Source organism: Mycteria americana, chromosome 2 (genome assembly GCF_035582795.1).
Source record: "Mycteria americana isolate JAX WOST 10 ecotype Jacksonville Zoo and Gardens chromosome 2, USCA_MyAme_1.0, whole genome shotgun sequence".
NCBI lineage: Eukaryota > Metazoa > Chordata > Aves > Ciconiiformes > Ciconiidae > Mycteria > Mycteria americana.
In genome coordinates, this window is record NC_134366.1 from 58,511,818 (window position 1) to 58,529,435 (window position 17,618).

General features: G+C 40.5%; 1 long non-coding RNA gene across 4 annotated transcripts in view; it reads left to right on the top strand.

Moving 5' to 3' along the window:
* The window catches only part of LOC142405705 (uncharacterized), a 312,619-nt gene that overhangs the window by 233,345 nt on the left and 61,656 nt on the right, over nucleotides 1–17,618 (top strand). For all 4 annotated transcript variants that reach the window (XR_012774282.1, XR_012774281.1, XR_012774280.1 and 1 more), the window contains one exon: nucleotides 709–774. This is a non-coding gene — a long non-coding RNA (uncharacterized LOC142405705). The remainder of the gene's footprint in view (nucleotides 1–708; nucleotides 775–17,618) is intronic.

Here is a 17,618-nt window from a genome sequence, read left to right on the forward strand (position 1 = left end):
GCCCTTTGCTAACTTTTTTCAATACCTATGATACTGTTTTTCCTTCACTGCTGAAATAATCGTATTTCTCCTTCTGACACTGCAAGGTTCTGTTTATTCTTCTCTTCCTAAAATGCCGAAATTGTGGGGATTTAAATGCTCTTTGCTTACTTTGTCCTTATAAAAAAGTGGATTTTATTTAATACAAAACTAGGGGGGACAAATATATCTCTGCGATAGTTTTCTGACTCTGCAGAATGAAAAGGAATGTGCTTTATTTTCAGTTGGTGGAGATCTGTTTATTGCCTTGCTAAGCATGTGACCCATCCTGAAGTCAAATTATCTTCCATATCTGTGTTCTGGTTGTGGCTAAAGACAAAAATGTTTGTAAAGTACGTTTTCAATTAGAATGCAGTTAATTTATGTAAGTAAAGTATTATGCTACATTTGTAAAGCTTGAAACAACCTGCCAAAATTCCCTATATCAATGCAGGCATACTATTTGTGTTCCATTTAGGAGCAAACAGTGGCTGCAGAGTTGTTGAGAGATGTTGGTATAAATAAATTACTGCCCTTCTTGCACTAAGTACGTGTTCCTGTGAGAGATGCATAAAGAAGAAAGTAGCTTGGTCAAACAAAAATATATTAAATAAATGAACAGAATTCTTGGTGGCTGAAATGTTTTTTTATATGTATGTCTTAATGCTACAAAAATGTTACTTTTTACAGGAATATCTTCAGTAAGGTGCAGAACATTCCTGTGTAACTTACCCTCAGCTGAAGTCACCCATACAGGTTAGTGAGAATTACTGTCATTCTCAAAGTGGTGTATTTGCTTCAGTGCTTCTTCCAATCATACCAGAGAGCACTACATGTTACAGGGCAAAGAGTGCCAGTCAGTGACTTATGAGCATTTCAAGCATGGGTTGCATGAGTGACCTCACTCACATGCCAGGATGGGAGCACAGGCCAGGGAACAGAGGACTGGGCAATCGTGACTGTGGGACAAAATACCCCAGGCAGGGATTGTTGAGGCAGGAGTCAGCATACTGCTATAGGAATGAGCTATGGGCATGATATGGAGCATGCTGAAGCAAGGAGACGCCTGAGCTAGTAGGAAGAATTACTGCTGTAAATCAACTCTTTCTGTTTGGTTTCGATTCCTGGGTAGATGGTGTCTATTCCACCAGATTTAACTTCAGCTTATGTCTCTCTGTTATACGGAAAAATTGTCTGTGTCTTTCAATATGATCAAACCTCTTTTGTAAACTAAATCATCAGCCATTATAAATCCATCACTTCCTTCATTCCTCTGGTACTAATTTTGAGAGTGTCTTAGGGGAAGATTAATACTGACTTAACTCAGCAGACTTTATTTTAAATACCTTATGATTTCTGGGAAAGTATGTAATTTTTTCCTGAAGTAGGTTTACCAGTGAGTTTAACTGTATCTGCAGCAGGTCAGTCAGAATATATGAATGCCCTGTTTGATGTTGGGCAGATGGCACGTGTATGTGGTTCCTCCTCTTCAGTAATGTGCGCAACAAGTATTGCTGTTTTATCACCTGGACTGCAAGAAGAGGTTTATGAATCTGCAGATATTTTTGGTATTAGGGTTCATCCATATTACCAAGCTGATTTTTTATATTAGTGCTTAGCCAATGGAATTTCTTTTGGCAGATGGATCATTAGAATTATTGATTTTCACCTCTTTGTGTGGCATTTTTTTTCCAGACCGCATAGATCTGAGGGTTGTGCTGGTTAGCTCTCCGCATGTGATCTTTGACATCCATAGCAAGAATCTCTTTAACTCATTCCAAAGCTGAGCAAGTATCAATCCTAACATCAGAGATACAGCTGTATTTCTGACCTAGAGGGCCATTGTTTCATTAGGCCTGATTAACTACAGCATTATTCCAGTTTTGCTCTGGTGTGGATTTATATCAGGGTACAACTTCAGTAATGTGATAAATTAAAACCAGTGCACCAAAACCCGATTCAGCTGAAGTCAATAGCAGCAGTACTGCTGACCTCATGTAGCAGAATGACCTGTTTGAAAGCAGTTGCAATGACCTCGTATCTCAACTTCCTCATGGCTTTTTGTGACTTAATGTGGAAAAAAGCCAGAATTTTTATTATTATTTAGCTTTCTGTATGCTCTCAGCAACATGCTATTGTGCTGCTTTTGCAAAACACAGTATATATTTGTTACAGTGTCCAGTTCAAAGGATACAGCTCTGCTGCCATTGTCTGTTTTGTTATTGTTTGCCCTGCATTCGCAAGGCCTACAAAAAGATCTGATTTACTGCCTTACTGTTACCCAACCGTGGGACATTCTTGTGGCTTTAACTGTTTGACATATCCTTAAGAATGGTTTTCATTTGATTTTTAAAGCATAATTGGTCAAATGAAGGGAAGTTTACTGGCCCATATGCTCGACCCTTATTTAATGAATAGGAGATTTTCCTGCTCTTGAAACCATTTGTTCTTGTTGAGCTTGCTAGCTGGCTTTTCATACTTTAAAGTGTTTTTTGGATGATGTAACATGGACTGTCCCATTTGATAGTGGGGATTTAACACCATTTACCTCAGTGCAACTCTGACAGTTTTACCAGCTGAGGATTTGGCCCTGATCTCTGCTGCTTTAATTTCACACAGGCTCTCTTCCAGCATCTGTGGTCAAGGTTAAATCAGCTTTTCACAGCAGTCAGAGAAAACATCATTGATTAATTCTATATTCTACATACAAGCCTTTATTTTATTCCTGTCTGTTCAGAGATGTCTGTGTCAAGTGCCAAGCAGCTATCTAAACACTGAATATCTCCTTGTAATAGAGTTACATGGTTCCCTTAAAATCACGTTTGAATTCCAAGTTTTAAGACACTAACATGAATCGGCCATAGCAGTGTCCATGGTGGCAAATGAAAGACAAAGGTGACAGACATGTGACAGTTCCTGAGATTACTTTGCCTCTTATGTGTGTCATAACCTCTCTCATGTGGTCTTTATCCTTTTCTCGTGTGGAACTGCTGTGTATGTATCAGCAGCAGGGCCATCACATGAAGAAATGTCATTATGGACATGTGAGGAGCCTTATCTATGAGGAAAGGTATATAAACTCTCACAGTAAATCATTCCCATTTTCCTCCTTTAGTTCCTTCCAACTGCAGTGGACTTTGACTAGATTGCTAGCTCTAGCCTTGTTGGAATAAAATATCTGTCCCCTCAAAAAAGTCAGGAGTGCTGTGCCTCAGAGAGAGCACATCATATTTATTTAGAGGATAAGCACTCAGCTTAAATGGGTTCTGCCTAGCTTCTGGGAACCTGCAGCTTATGCTGGGCATCCTTATTAACTCACTCTGAAACTTTTGTCATCAATTTAATAGCATAACAATTCCCAGTCTAGTATCAAGGTACCTATATTTACAGTGTTCACACCATGTAATATACATCATCTTCAGAGGCATCTACTGAATATGGGAAACTCGGATAACTCCAGCTGTTGTTATTGCTTTTAACCCAGTGAGCTTTTGGGAACTATTCCCACTGTCTCTTATGTTGTGATAGTGCAGTGCATAGTTTTGTATGACATCTCGATTTTAGTATAACTAATATGGAGTCCATAATGAAGCAAAAGAAAGTTTGGATCTGAGATATGAAAGAATAAGAGAAAGAAGAGGAGTGGAGAGAGAATGTTAAAAATTTTAGAGATTTTGAGATTCTTTGGCAATGGTGGTTGTAGACCTGTTCTACTCAGATCAACCCTGCATGAAAATGAGATTGGCCTCATGCTAACCCTAGCTTGCCTTGTCTGAAATGGATCTCCAGATAACTCCCATTGGTAGATCCACAACAGGGAAACATTTGGATATCCTGCTAAACCTTTTTTGCAATTCCTTTGTGCCAGCAGACTAATTAAAAAAAAACAACAACCACAGCCTGGGCCAAGATCTGGACTTACTTTCCAGTTTCCCATATGGGAAACTTTATAGTATGTGAAAAATAGAGGGGACACCTGCTTCTATACAAGTTATGTTAAAGTTCTGCTGGGCTTATGTGAAAAACAAAATGTTCACTCTTTCATTCAGGACCAGTCAAGAGGTTGTGCTGTCGTGTCCTATTGCACAGTAGGAATGATAATCCAAGTACATCATTTTTGATTGCTGTTGCTTCATTTTACACCTGCCTTAAATCTGCTTTGCTGCACACCAGTGTCTCAGCAAATGTCAATTCTCAGGAGCCACGTCTGCCAGTTTCCTGCCATAACCACCAAACCACACACGAAGGATTCCTCCCAGTATGCTTTCCTATTTGGCCTTAGAAACACAGTCCTGATGCACTGGATCTTCTTTAGACGAAGTCACTCAAGTCGCTAGGAGTCAAAGAGAAATTTGTAATGAAGAAAAGTATACGGTGTCCCTCTGTTTAAATCTCATGGGCAGATCAGGGATATATTGCCCTCTGCACAATGGCAAGGCAAGAAACATTTTCTTCACTGTTGCAAATGGAGAGATTATGACACTAGAAGGGCAGGGGGAAAAACCTCAGATAAGACTCTTTTTAAATATCTTTAGCTTACAGTTCTGGGTTTTTTCTTCCTTTGCCAGCCTGTTGTTTTCTACATTGCCAAATTCCATCTCAGACTGATCACAGTGGTTTCAAAATGCTGTGTTCGTACCTCTGCATGGGCACCTGACCCTTGAGCGGGGAAGCTATAAAATGTGGCCTCCAGCCTTCCCCAATTACAGGTTTCAGACAGCAGGGTAGGTAGTTCTACAAGGCTGAGGAGCTGTTGCTGATCCTGAATGAACAGAGTCAGCAGCAGGACAGATTTTGTATGCCCAGTGTAGAGCTGGGCAGTACTTCTACCAGACCTGTCGCAATACAGAGTGTTAGGGGTACCCGCTAGAGGAAATATTTTGCACCAACAGTAATTTCTTTCTTTTTGTCCTAATAGCAATGTTCAGCCTGCAACTTTCCACTGCAGAATGCCTACGTTAAACCCACTTAATCTGAAACAATCAGTAGAAATCTGAATAATGAAAGTCATTGGGGCCTTTGGAAGGAAAAATAATTTTAGGATAACTTCACATGTTCAATGTATTTGCTGCTTTATGTTTTATTTCCATATCAAATCTCTGTTTTCATAAAATTTTACTCTGCAGCAAAGCATGGGGAGAATTTGTTCTGTGAATCTGAATACCCTCAGTTCACAAGTTCCTGCGCTTTAGTTGCTAGGAGTATCAAAGTCTGAACCAAGCTGAAGGGCAGCCCATTTTTGTAACGGTCAGAGCAAAACTCTTGATCTCAAACATCTTGGCTTATCCAAGATCCGTACTATCTTGATCCGTACTTTATCCAGAGCGTACTACCAAGAAACCACTTGTAATGTCATTAATCCCAAGATGTGTTTTTAATTGTAACAGAAGTTTAGTGTTGCCAGAGGTAAATAGAAGATATCAGAAGGAATATTCTGGTAGACTTCATTGTGGTTTTGCTAGACTCATCTTTGAGGCTCAGCTCTTCATCTCAGCTCCAGGCAGAGGTTGCACGGCTGGTTCATAGCAAAGAAGGGACATGCTGCACTAGCTTGCTGCTGAGCAAAGAAAGTGGTTAACTTTGCGTATTTCTGCACTTCTGTCTCTGTGCAGTGTGCTCATTGTTGAACTGGACGGCTATCATGGAAAGACCACTGATTTTCTTCCCATGTTCTTTAACTGTAGTCACATGTGGCCAAGCTAAACCCCCACAGTGCAACTGTTTTTTCCTATTTACATATGTTACTAAGAAACATCAGCTAAGGATATGTTATTACAAGTTTGGGAATGACCCCATTCTTGGCACAAGGCCAAGCCAAACATTTTATTTCATTTAAAAAAGCAAAATGTGATAGAGTCAGTAGTTATAATTATGATTGGCAAGCAGAGGTGGAGTGCTACTATGAAACAGAAAGACGGGAAATTCCAATAATCCTAATTAATAAGCATAGTCATTAATTCCATCAGTGGGATTATAAAACAGAAATGTCATTCTGCCTTAAGAGCAGTTTGGCCAGGAAAGGGCACAGGAGACAAACTGTAAAAAAAGACTGATTCATTGATCAAGGCACCTTGATATGATAAAGAAGTTAACATTGAGATTTTTTAGAAAGCTTGTTTTTGTTAGATTCATTAAGCTTCATGTCTATAATAAAAAAGGAAAAATTAAAAAACAGAAATATGATTTAAGTAGCAATGAAACAGACCTAGAGGGGGAAAAAATGATGAAACATTCTTATGAAATAGACAAAGAAGAATCTAAAAAACATTTAATTGTCTCTAAGCACAACACAGAACGCTTTCTCTTTGTCGCACCAGTACTGTTGTAACCAATTTCTTAGTCCTCCCCTTCTCCTGTTTACATATGCAAGAGGGAATATGGTGCTTTCTCTTTGACAGTCTCTTCTTAGAACATATGAACCACAACATTCTAGTAACAAAATTACCCTGTTTTTGTGGTTATTTTCTGAAGAGGGACAGTAATTCAGAAATGACTATTTTCCTCTCTTTGTACTGGTTATTTCATTGTGGACTCTAAATGCTGGCATGAGACACACTGACTGCACTGGAGTAGAATGTGGAGGGGATGTTACTGGCGCACCCACTTGCACTGTTCTGCTTGAGAGTTTGTCAGTGTTTCAGTTGCAAACCGCTCTTTGCAGAGATTTATAACTAGGTCATAAAAGTTCCCTCCCAGCTAAAATTTGCACTCCTTTTAAGTTTTATGACACAAACACAAAATAGAAGTCTGATTTTTTCATGGGATATATTTCATCATAATGCATAAAGATTTACGCACTTAAATCCCATTCTTGTTTGGGAGAGTTACACATCAGACTCCATCCGCATGCATCGACATAGGGATATAGAGGCAAATCATCACCTGGTTGTCCCTAACCTCAGTGAAGCCCACAGAAAAACACTGCTTTGCACCAGCCAATCTGGCTCATAGTCAGTGTCCTTCATTTGCTGGCTGTGGCCAAATTGTTTCTGACAGTCCTTTTTTCAATATAATTTCAGTATACTTCCTAAACTAATGGTGGAGGAAAGGGAGAATCCATTTCAATGTACCTTATAAAGCTGGAGCCAGAACAATACATAACAGATATTAGAGTCTGAAATATAGTTTTCTTTTCTCTATCAGAACTAGCAGCCTGAATCCAAACTGATCGGGGCTAATCATGATCCATTGGCCTCATTGCCTCTGTCAAGAACTATATAAAGCAACATCTGGAAGAGTGCTGAGTCCACAATATCCACAGCCCCCTTTCACAGGATGATATCCACCCTTATGCCAGGTACAAGGTTTATTACACACACTGAAAAATTGACATTTCACTTGTTTATGATTTATATTTCATGTCAGACATAAGGATTTATACAGTATTTTCCTGTCTGTTACTATTTGTGGACAAAAGCTGTGCTTCAGTTCATGAGCACCCTTTACAAACATTGTATAGTGCTGGCTGTAAGAGAAGTGTATGGGCCGTTGTGTGAAAGGTCCACTTCCTTCCTGAAGCTTTAGCAGACCTATCAGAGGGGTATGTTTCTTTCCCAAGAGTACCAACTGTTCTTCCACAGTCACCCTGGACTCTTGGAAGATCTTCCCATTCAGCCAGGAGCCAGATCTTCAGGTAGCTGTGGTGAAAGCTGTGGGCTAGACAATTAAAGGATAGTGCAGTTGAAATGGTGCCAAATCCATCCTAAGTATGGGTGTTTTGCAAAAACACCACAAAAATACTTAGGCTGCCATTGCACATTACACTTTTTTTAATAACAGTGTTGCTATTTTACCAATTCGGTTTTCAGGGATTTAGTTCTCTTTTGTAGACACAGCCACACTGTATTTGCTTAGCCAACAACTAGGGCCATGTGAAATACTCTCTGTCAAATCCCAAACCACCAAACACCGGCCAGGTTTCAGTTTTCATTATGAGCTAAAAATTCAGACCAGGATGGTCTGTTGAGGAAATGGTTTGTAAGGTTCACAAACCTCGCAAACAAACTTTGGCCCTATTTTGATTAACCCCGCTTCTAATGGACAGAGGCATGTTTGAAAACCAGATTGAAGATGGCTCCTCCTGATACATTTCCCAGGTCTTTGGCTAAGCCAACCAGACAAACCAAGCCTCCACTTAGCCACTGCTTCTGAACAAAATCTGTAGCACAGTCTGGCACTCTTTACCTCTCAGGTGGTTAACCTATGTTGGAGCACAGCACTGAAAGAGCCATTTCAAATGGTTTTGAAACATGCCTTATTCTCAGTACAGGCATGGAACTAGCTAATCAGAGCTGCATGGATATAGTGTTCAGGCTTTTTGGTCTCCATCCAAGGGTACTCAGAGAGCGAGGTTTTAAGTTACTGCTCAGTTAGTTATATATTCCGAACAGAATGACAATTTTAACTTCTAAATAAGCTGATTATAAAAGAAAATTCCCCTCACCCCCAATTTTAATGTTCTGAAACAACTCTCACCGTTACAGCATTCAGTGTGTGGGGGTGTGTATGCATGACGGAGATACTTTTGTTTTTGTTTTTTTTTGTCTCTCCTGGTGTTATATTTCTGAGACGTTGTTTTATCACCAGATGAAAGCCTTGGCAGTGAAATATTGCCGTGTGGCTTACATTAGCAATAGTAATAGTCTGCTCCAGAATTACCCACCCAACATGCCTTTGAATTTGTTTGATTGAATTGACCCTTCGAGGTCTCAGACATGGCTAATCTTTGTTCTCTGGCAGACTGTCTTCATTAGGACATGGCAGGATCCTGCAGAAGCAGCATTCTGCTGGGATAGTGTCATTTCACAGTATGCAGAGCTTACAGTCAGTAGGTTTGTTACCTGGCAGCATGGTGCGTATTTAAATGAGTGTTGGGTTTTTTGTTTGGGTTTTTTTTTCCCCTATGCATGTAACTGAAAAGCTGGAGTTCCTCATACCAACTCATACTACACAGGAAGCCAAAATAGGCAGACTATACGTGAAGGGAAACTCTAAGTCTGGGAGAGGCACTAAATCTAGTATTGGTTGTGGCACTGTTGAAGCTAATTCTGGCTGGCAAGTATGAATGAGACTGAGTAATGCTGCAATCTGTCACCTCTCACCCTAGTTAGTGTGACAGCACCTGCGAAGCATCCCATATAAAAATAAAATGTATCTTAAAAAGTGTTAGAAACTGGTATGAGGTGACTTATTTGATTTGAAACACAGAGTTATCAAAGAAAGCAGCCCTCTTTCAGTTCAGCTTTATCCATGGAACAGCAGTTGCTTCTAAGAGTGCTGTGGGTTTGTAAACTGTCCATGCAAAATATTTTCCTCTCTTTCTCTCCCAATACCTTAGTTTATCTATATATTTAGAAGATGTCCAATTTTCTGTTCTTGATGTTCTGTTCAAGTTTATTTCACTGTAATGAGTCACGTAAGAAAAGTCAAAAAATTTTTTTCCTATGTGGCTGAGAGGCTGAGCTGTTTCCATCTTAGTGAAAGGGGGGAAAAGAATGAGAAAACGTACTTAAGAGGGAAGTAGAGGATTTGATGCACATATGTCTAACACCAAGCATCAGAATATTATCTGCAGATTGGGACATATATTGAGCATAAAAGAAAAACATCTAAAATTGATTGAAAGAAATCTTTTGATCCTGAATGTGTACATTGATCTATCACAAGCACTGCCACAAGATGTTCTTGAGATTAAGAAGAAAATCTCAAACTATCTGGGAAAAGGGACAATACATCAGGTGGAGGAATGATGAGAAGAGACCAGAAACCACCAGAAGAAAGAAGGGAAACGACAGTGGATGAGAAGATGGAAGAACCTAGTGCTGGCTGGGAAATGAAAACAGGATTAGAAGATAGCTGGGCAGGGGAAGGAAGAGAGGGAGGGAGAGGTGTGCTAAAGAGGAGTCTAGATCATGAAGCAGGGGAAAACTGGAACCAACTGGCTGGGTAAAGATTTGAGGGCAAACAGCTGATGAGAAGGTAGGTGCAAAGACTGTATATATCCTAAGGGTTGGAACACGGGAAAGGGAGATATGGCAACAAGGAAGGGTAGATGGTCAGGGGAAGTTGTCATAGAGCGGCAAGAATGAGTAAGATGAGGAGCTACAATGTAAAATGGGAATTGAGGCTGTCTGGACAATAAGACTAGGATTGGGAGAAGAAAAAGGACTCTGCATAAGCATCCAGAGGACTCAGATTTGTTAGGCAAGGAGAGAGATGTGCTGGGAGCAGCAACTGGAAAGGTCTTATGAGAAAGATGAAGTTTGGATCCTGAGGCAGCAGCAGGGAAGCGATTAATGAAGGCAAAGCTGTGTCAGAGAAGGTGAGACAGGAGGGGTAATGCTGACATGGGATAGACAAATAGCTGAGGAACATCGAATAGTACATGTGATATTTAGGTCCTCTCACAGTTCCTCTGCTGTCAGCAAAAGTCTGTTTAAATGCTAGCAGTGTGTGTGTCATCCCACTGCAGTGTTGCCAATAAAGAGGTCAACAACCTATTGCTATAAGCTACTACATTAAATTAAATTACTTAGACCTGTGTGGAAAATTCATATGGTTGACAGTGCAGTGCTTACAAGTAGTTACATGATGGAACTTCTGTTTTTTCACTTTGCTTTCAAAAAACATAAAAAACAAGCCAAATTGCACAGAAAATACATATTGAGAGTACTATTAAAGTTTCATTTAAGCACCTGGAAGTTTGAAAATTTCCAAAGCACTCTGAACTTCGCAATCATGATTACATTTCCCTGCCCTATCCCATAAATTTGGTCTCTGATACCATCTTTAATTGCAGGCATACTGGTTTTTTGGTTTTTGCTGGGTATTTTTTCTCCACAGGCCATTTACTCACTGACCTGCTTTGGGAGTGAATCAGGAATGAGTACTGGGGCAAGGTATTGTCTTTAATACTCTTTCTTTGTTTGTTACAAAAACCTGTGAGATGTATAGTGATGGGACAAGGTGGCTGTAGGAAGAAAAAGAACAAGTCATATGGCTATGATAGTTGAATATTGGCTCACACAGTTGGATTCTCTCCTTTTCCCTTTACCATTTGGTCCCTGTGCCTTGCCAGGCATCACACTTTTCCACAGGTGGTCACTAATTGTGTGTTCCTCATTTCTGGGGTCCTGACAGGAGACTCCAGGGTCTGGTCTGCAGAAGTGCTGAGCATTCACAGCTGCAACTGAAGTTAGTGGCACTTGTGTTTTAAACACAAAAAGGACTATGTAATGTTATATACTCTGAAATAACCATATGATAAGTTCTAAGGGAACTGGTTAGTGAAGTCAACTGGCATGAAAAATACAGGGATTTGAATGTGGAGTAAGTTTGGAATTTCTCAAGTCAAAGATACAAAACTATTTGTAATTTGGATCCCAACAAGGTGGGTGGAAAAGACTTACCAAGAAGGCCACGGTCCTAACTGGATGAATAACCATCTCGAAGGGGATATTAAGAGTAAGCAGGGAGCTTACAAGGAATGGAAAAAAGGATCAACCGGCAAAGAAAGCTATGTCTTGGATGTCAGGAAGTATACAGGCAAAGTGAGAACTGCCAGGAATCAGACTAAGTTGAACCTTGAAAAGAAAATTAAAGCAAGCAGCAAGAATTTATTTGGTTATAGAAATAAAAAGAGAACAAGAGAAGAAAGGAGATGAAATTGGAATGCTGTATGAACTAAGGATATGGCAGGGATTTGATTCTCAATGTATAATCCAAAAAAGTGAGTAAATACTTCACCTCAGTTTTCAAATAAGGGTGATGATGGGCAGGATGACAAACAGGAATGAGGATCTGGAGAAACCAAAATGAGGTGAAGCAAAATTCAAAATGCTTACTACGATCAAGTGAAGAGAGTGGATAATCTCCACCTCTGAATGCTGAAAGAACTGGCACATGAAATTGCAGGTCACAAGCAAAGTAATTTAATAAATCTATAAAAGGGCTGGTGCCAGGTAACTAACAAGAGCACATGACACATTACTATGAAATTATATTTAATATTTCTAGTAAATTGAAAGCACAAGTTTAGTGCTGCTGAAAGGGAGAAAATCTGATTTTGGGAATTTACTTGCCTTCTAGGCTCGCTTCCCTAATATGCAGCAGTTTGATTATATTTTAAAGATAAGGACAATTAGAAATGTTGGGGAAAAGAACTAAACTGCAGCTGGGGTGTATTAAATTTTGTCATGCCAGGATAACCTGATACCCATGTTTGATATTTGGTGGATTTTGTCTGTGTGTACTTCACTGAAAAGTTCTCGTAGATTACATATTGATAATATAAGTAGTTAAGAGGCAATAGACAGGGTTTAACACTGGAGCTTCAAGGTGGGTAAAAGGTGGTATGCAGGAATGGCTGGTACTCATAGGTGAAGGACAGCTGGCAGGAGAACCCAAGCAGACGTTTGCAAAGATGGTTATGGTCCTTACATACTCGAATATTTTCATTAATGATGCTGGATCAGAATTAACTGTATGCTAACAAAATCTGCTCTTGACTTCAAGATGGGAAGCACTGTCAAAAAAAGGAGAGATCCAAATATCATATACAAAGAATCATATGACATTGAGGACTGGACTGTTTGTGAGGTTATGCACATAAAAAGCTAAAGCCAGAAATTTCTGCTCTAGGCTGAGAACTCATCAATTTTCCTATGCATGAGGAAGAAAAAGGCCTGGGGTTTTGGTTTACATTGTGACAACAAATGTTCATGTCATTTGAAGGAGCCCAGGAAGTAGCAAATGAAACCCTTAAACTATGTCAAAGATAACTTCAGTAAAGATAGGGAAGAATTAATACTGTTTTACAAGGCACAGGTGAGATCCAAGAAGTGTATACCATGTACAGTTCTGGCCCTGTATGGTGAAGAATGATGAATTTAAACTAGAACCTATGTCTATCTTGGAGAAAATAAAAACAGTTTTGCCTGTTTTGTCTGGTAGAAAAAGAGGCTGAGGCAGGAAATTGTTAATCTCTATAAACACATGTGAAGAGGTGGAGCTGGTTTGAAGGTATGGGGGCAGTGAGAAGGAGAATAATCAATACTGGATTTCAAGAAGAGTTCTCTAAGCTAAAGAAAATTAAGGGCAAAAGAATGCACAGATATGAATTACATGTGTATGCATTAGCCTAGCAACTGGGATGAGCTTTGTGAGTATCAGAAGGCTACTGAAAAGCTTCTGGTAGAAGAGAGATGAGCAAAAATGCTGTACCACGGCTGCAGCTAGCATCCCTCCAGTGCATAATGACTTTTCTGCTGCTTTCTCTCCCTCTGACCGGCAGCAGCCTGGATTCCTCCCTCCAAGCTCCACGCAGGTTGCTACATGTTCCCTTTCAAATACGTTTGTTGTTGCCATGTCCTTTTTGCCAGTACTTGCTGATTTTCTGAGGCCAGACATTACAAGCACATAAGTCACAGCAGAGACAAGGAATCTTGTCTTGCCAGCCCATTACAGCCTCATAAGTCTCACAGATGTTCAAATATATTGGTTTTGAAATGAAACTCCCACTATGTGGTTGAATTATTGCTGCTAGTGAAGGACCTGCCTCCACCCTATCTGGCTTCCCTTTATTGTTCGGTGGTGCTTTCGTGATTGTTTGCATGACTGGTGTTTCTTAGTTCCAGTGATGGCTAAAGCTCAGCGTTTCCAAATTCTGGGCTTGGTTCCATTTATCGTGACACACAGACTTTCTGCACTTATTCCATAGTAATATTCATGTTTTTCTCTACCTTTCTCTTGCATTTCCCCACAACAATAGGCTGGGTTAAGCTTGAGGGTCCATCCCTAACCCAGTATCTCATTTCTGAGGATGGCCAGGGCCAGATGACTGAAGAAGGCTGTGGGAAGAGGGCAAATGTAGTGAGACTTCCTCAAAACACTCTTCAGGCTCCAGGAATTTGTGGCTCGGGTAATTCCTGAGCCAGAGATGGGGCCTTTGTTTTTAATAGCTCTGATGGATTTTTCTTCTGTGAATTCGTTCATGAATTTTTAAATGCAAGTTAACTTGTGGTATCCCACAACATCCTGTGGCAAGGGGTTAGCTGGCTTTACTGTGAGTCAAGAAAGGGAAAAGCTACCTTTTTATTTGTTTGAAAAATGCTTCCTGCTTTTCATTTGATGCCCTCTGGCTTGTATACCAGAAGAAATAGTGTGTAGTTTTTTGCTATTTACCATGCTTATGCTAGTTGTGATTTTACAGACATCTATCATATTGTCCCTTAGGCTGAAGGGTCTTAGTCTATTTAATCAGTGACAGTGGTTTCCTCCTGTGGCAGTTTGTACTGGGATTTGATATCCAGCCAGTACTGAAAGGTAAACTGATAGCACCCTTGAATTCCCAAGAGCTCAGTCAGATGGTGTTTTGGTTTTGAGCCTTTAATGTGGCTTTGCCCAGTGCTCGAAGCAGTGCTCTGAGCTGCCAGCTTTGCAGACTTCTTCAAGGTGCTTAACATTGCCCCTGTTCCTCTGTTACTTCTTTCTGCCACTCCCTTTTCCTTGTCAGTCCCTTTCCCTGTATGCATACATCCTCTCTGGCAATCTGCAGACCCTTTCACCCTATCTTGAGTGCCCCCGTCCCAAGTGTTACAAACCTAGCTCTAAAAAATAAATATCTTCCTAACAACAAGCCTTACAACTTCAAATGCTAGCAGATCAGAGCTTGTCTAGTCAGGTCTATTGTCTCCCCCCACTTCCCAATCTTTGCTTGCCAGCTCCTGGTCCATCATCACTTCCTACCTGTTTCTCTGTATTTCTACTCCCAAAGCCCCAGGGTGTCTCCTCCTTGATATCTCCTGCCCTTGCACCCCCTACCTATGCTAATTTCCCTGGTGTAGCCATCATAACTATTCCCCAAAGCAGCCTTCCTTGAGCTGATGATCTTGAACGCCTCCCAAAAGAGGAAATGTAGCCCTATCCATGTTGTCAGCACAAGAGCCACAGCTTATCCCCTCAGCCTCACTCAGCTCACCATTGCGCAGGGAACGGAAGGCATGGGAAGGAGTAGGCAGACATCTGGTAGCTGCGTGCACAGAGAGATCTTCAGCCTAGCCACAACCTTTGGTCCTGTCAGCTTCCTATCCCTGTGCCACTGCTGGCTCAAAGTGAATTCCCTCATTTTCAAGTGCCTGTCAGAGAAAGCTTCCACGAAGGAAAAAAAGCAAAAGAAAGCAGGAAAAGGAGAGACAAAGTTGAGATGCCTCTTTCCCTCCTCTTTCTTGCAATTGTCTTGAGCCCACACAAGTGAGCTACCCCCATCTGAGAGCTGCTACTTCTCTGCCCCACAGACTGAGGCACTTTAGGATATTCTTACTCTTTTCCAGGTCCATTTGGGACCACCCCTGTGTGGTATCATTGTATGTTAATTGTCTAAGGCAGAGCTAGGAGGAAGCAGAACCCAGAAAACCAACAGGCCATGCATTTAAATCAGTGGATTCCCCCTTTCATCTCCTGGTCTAGGCATTGCTTTTATCTCTCTCTTTCTCAGGTCTGACCAGTATCTCTCAGAGATCAAAAGATGTCTGGCTTCATCTCGTCTGCATTCAGATACCTTACACTCCTAGTACTTGCTTGGGAATTGGTTGTGATTGTTACCGTGAGATTAACTGGATAGCCTGTTCTTGTTACCTTTGGCTACTGCAACAGGACTGTGGTGAACTACATGCTTGGCACCTCTGACTCCCTCTGGTTAATGACAGGTTTAGTTCTTATCAGAAAACTTGGGTAGCTAGATTTGTGGCAATAATATTGAGACTAATGATAAATGGCAACTGTGATGGCAAATAGTCAGGTGACTGGCAATAGGTCCAGTACTGCAAGCTACTGCAGACATCAAGAACACTGAGCACTTTTGCCCAAAGCAATTTTGGTTGTAACCCCCCACCTTACTGGGGGATGGAAGTCTTTTCAGCATTCTGCTATGTAGCACCCTTCCACCTTGCTTTGAAGGCTTTGTCTTGATTAGTAGACCACTGGTTTATTTTGTGCTGGTTTTTGGATGTAATGGTTACTGTCATTTGTAGAACTACTGTTAGTGACTTTGTCATGGCTAGATTTTGAGCTGTACATGGAAAGTCATTTCTGACTTCAGCTTATCTTGTGTCTTCTTGAAATGTGGCTTTATATGCTGGAGAATATTGAACAAAGTCATTATTCTTGTTCCTGTCTCATACTGAGAAAAAAATTCTGATTAGCTGCATTATTTGTGCTGATCTACTATTAGTGGGTTGGTCTGTCCGTGACACCAAACTTTGTGCTCTAATATGTTTTCATGTATGTGAATGTGTTTGTTTATTCTTGAAAATTTGCACTGAATAAGAATTAGTGAACTGATAAATTAATCCAGTCTTATGTTACTTGCTTAACAATGTTGTATTTCCAACAGACTGGAAGTAAGTCTGATAAGTTTGTTAATCTAATATATTCATAGAAACCTTTTTTGGTGGTAAGTTAATTAAATGTAAAATACACTTTAACTTATCGTTTGCTTGCTACCAGTCCAAATCTTTTCTGAGGCCAAAACTGGCATGTGTGCGAACCGTTTGCTACAATATTCCCATGGCCTAGTCATCCCTTACTGCCCCGAACCACAAATCATTTGCTCATTCCTGTTCAAGCCATCAGTCTAGCCCTCTGGGCTTTGCAGAATCCAGCAATAAATCTAGCTCTGATGACCCAGATCTTCTGAGTCCTAACCTTAAAATTAAGGTTAATAGTCCAGAGACCCCTAACAGCAAGAGAATTAATCACAAGCCATTTTTCTCTGATAGCCCAACTTCTAGTCCTACAGGTCATGCAGTACCCAACAATAAAACTATCTCTTTGGTCCTTGCTGTCCCAAAAGTAATCTGAACCTTAACCCTAACTTTTAACCTAACCTGAAAACCGATATCTGATCCTGAATTAACCATGAATCTTTAGTCTATGGTATAATGAAGAGATATCGTTGGTTAGCCTTGGTGTTGATGCCATCAGAAACTGAAAAATTATGGCTTACGGTTACCTGCTGTAAATTTCTGTGCTAGCCCATGGACTCGTGACAGCAAGTCTGAATGAGTAAGGATAATTTCTGCTGTTATTATGGTTAGAAATGCAACTGAAATTAGCTGGCAGAAATGCTTAGTTTTGTGGCTGTGATAAGTTGGCAGGTTATAATTAGGAGTAGGTCTGGGTATAGAAAATGAGGAACTGATGAATTAGCTTTACAACTGGATCATTTCCTCTTCAATGAGGCAAAGAAAAGGTCTGGAGACAGAATCTTCCAGTGCTGGAACAAAGAAGAGACCTAGAAGCAGCATGGGCAGATGCTGCCATATTCTTCATATCTGAAAATACTGACCTGAAAAATCTAATCTTAAATACCTAATTCTGATCTGATCGCTATTCCAGTACCTACGTAGAAACAATCCTCTCCACCCTTGCAAGCTACAGAAAACTACAATTTGTCTTCAAAACCCTAGATCTAATCTACCCTACCTCCAAGTGGCCAAGAATACTAAACTACACGCTTTTCCTGAGCTATCCTGAGCTATCACCCTTTGTCTGGAGGACTTGCAGAATGAAGAAAAAAAACTGTACCATAGTGTCTCCTGCTT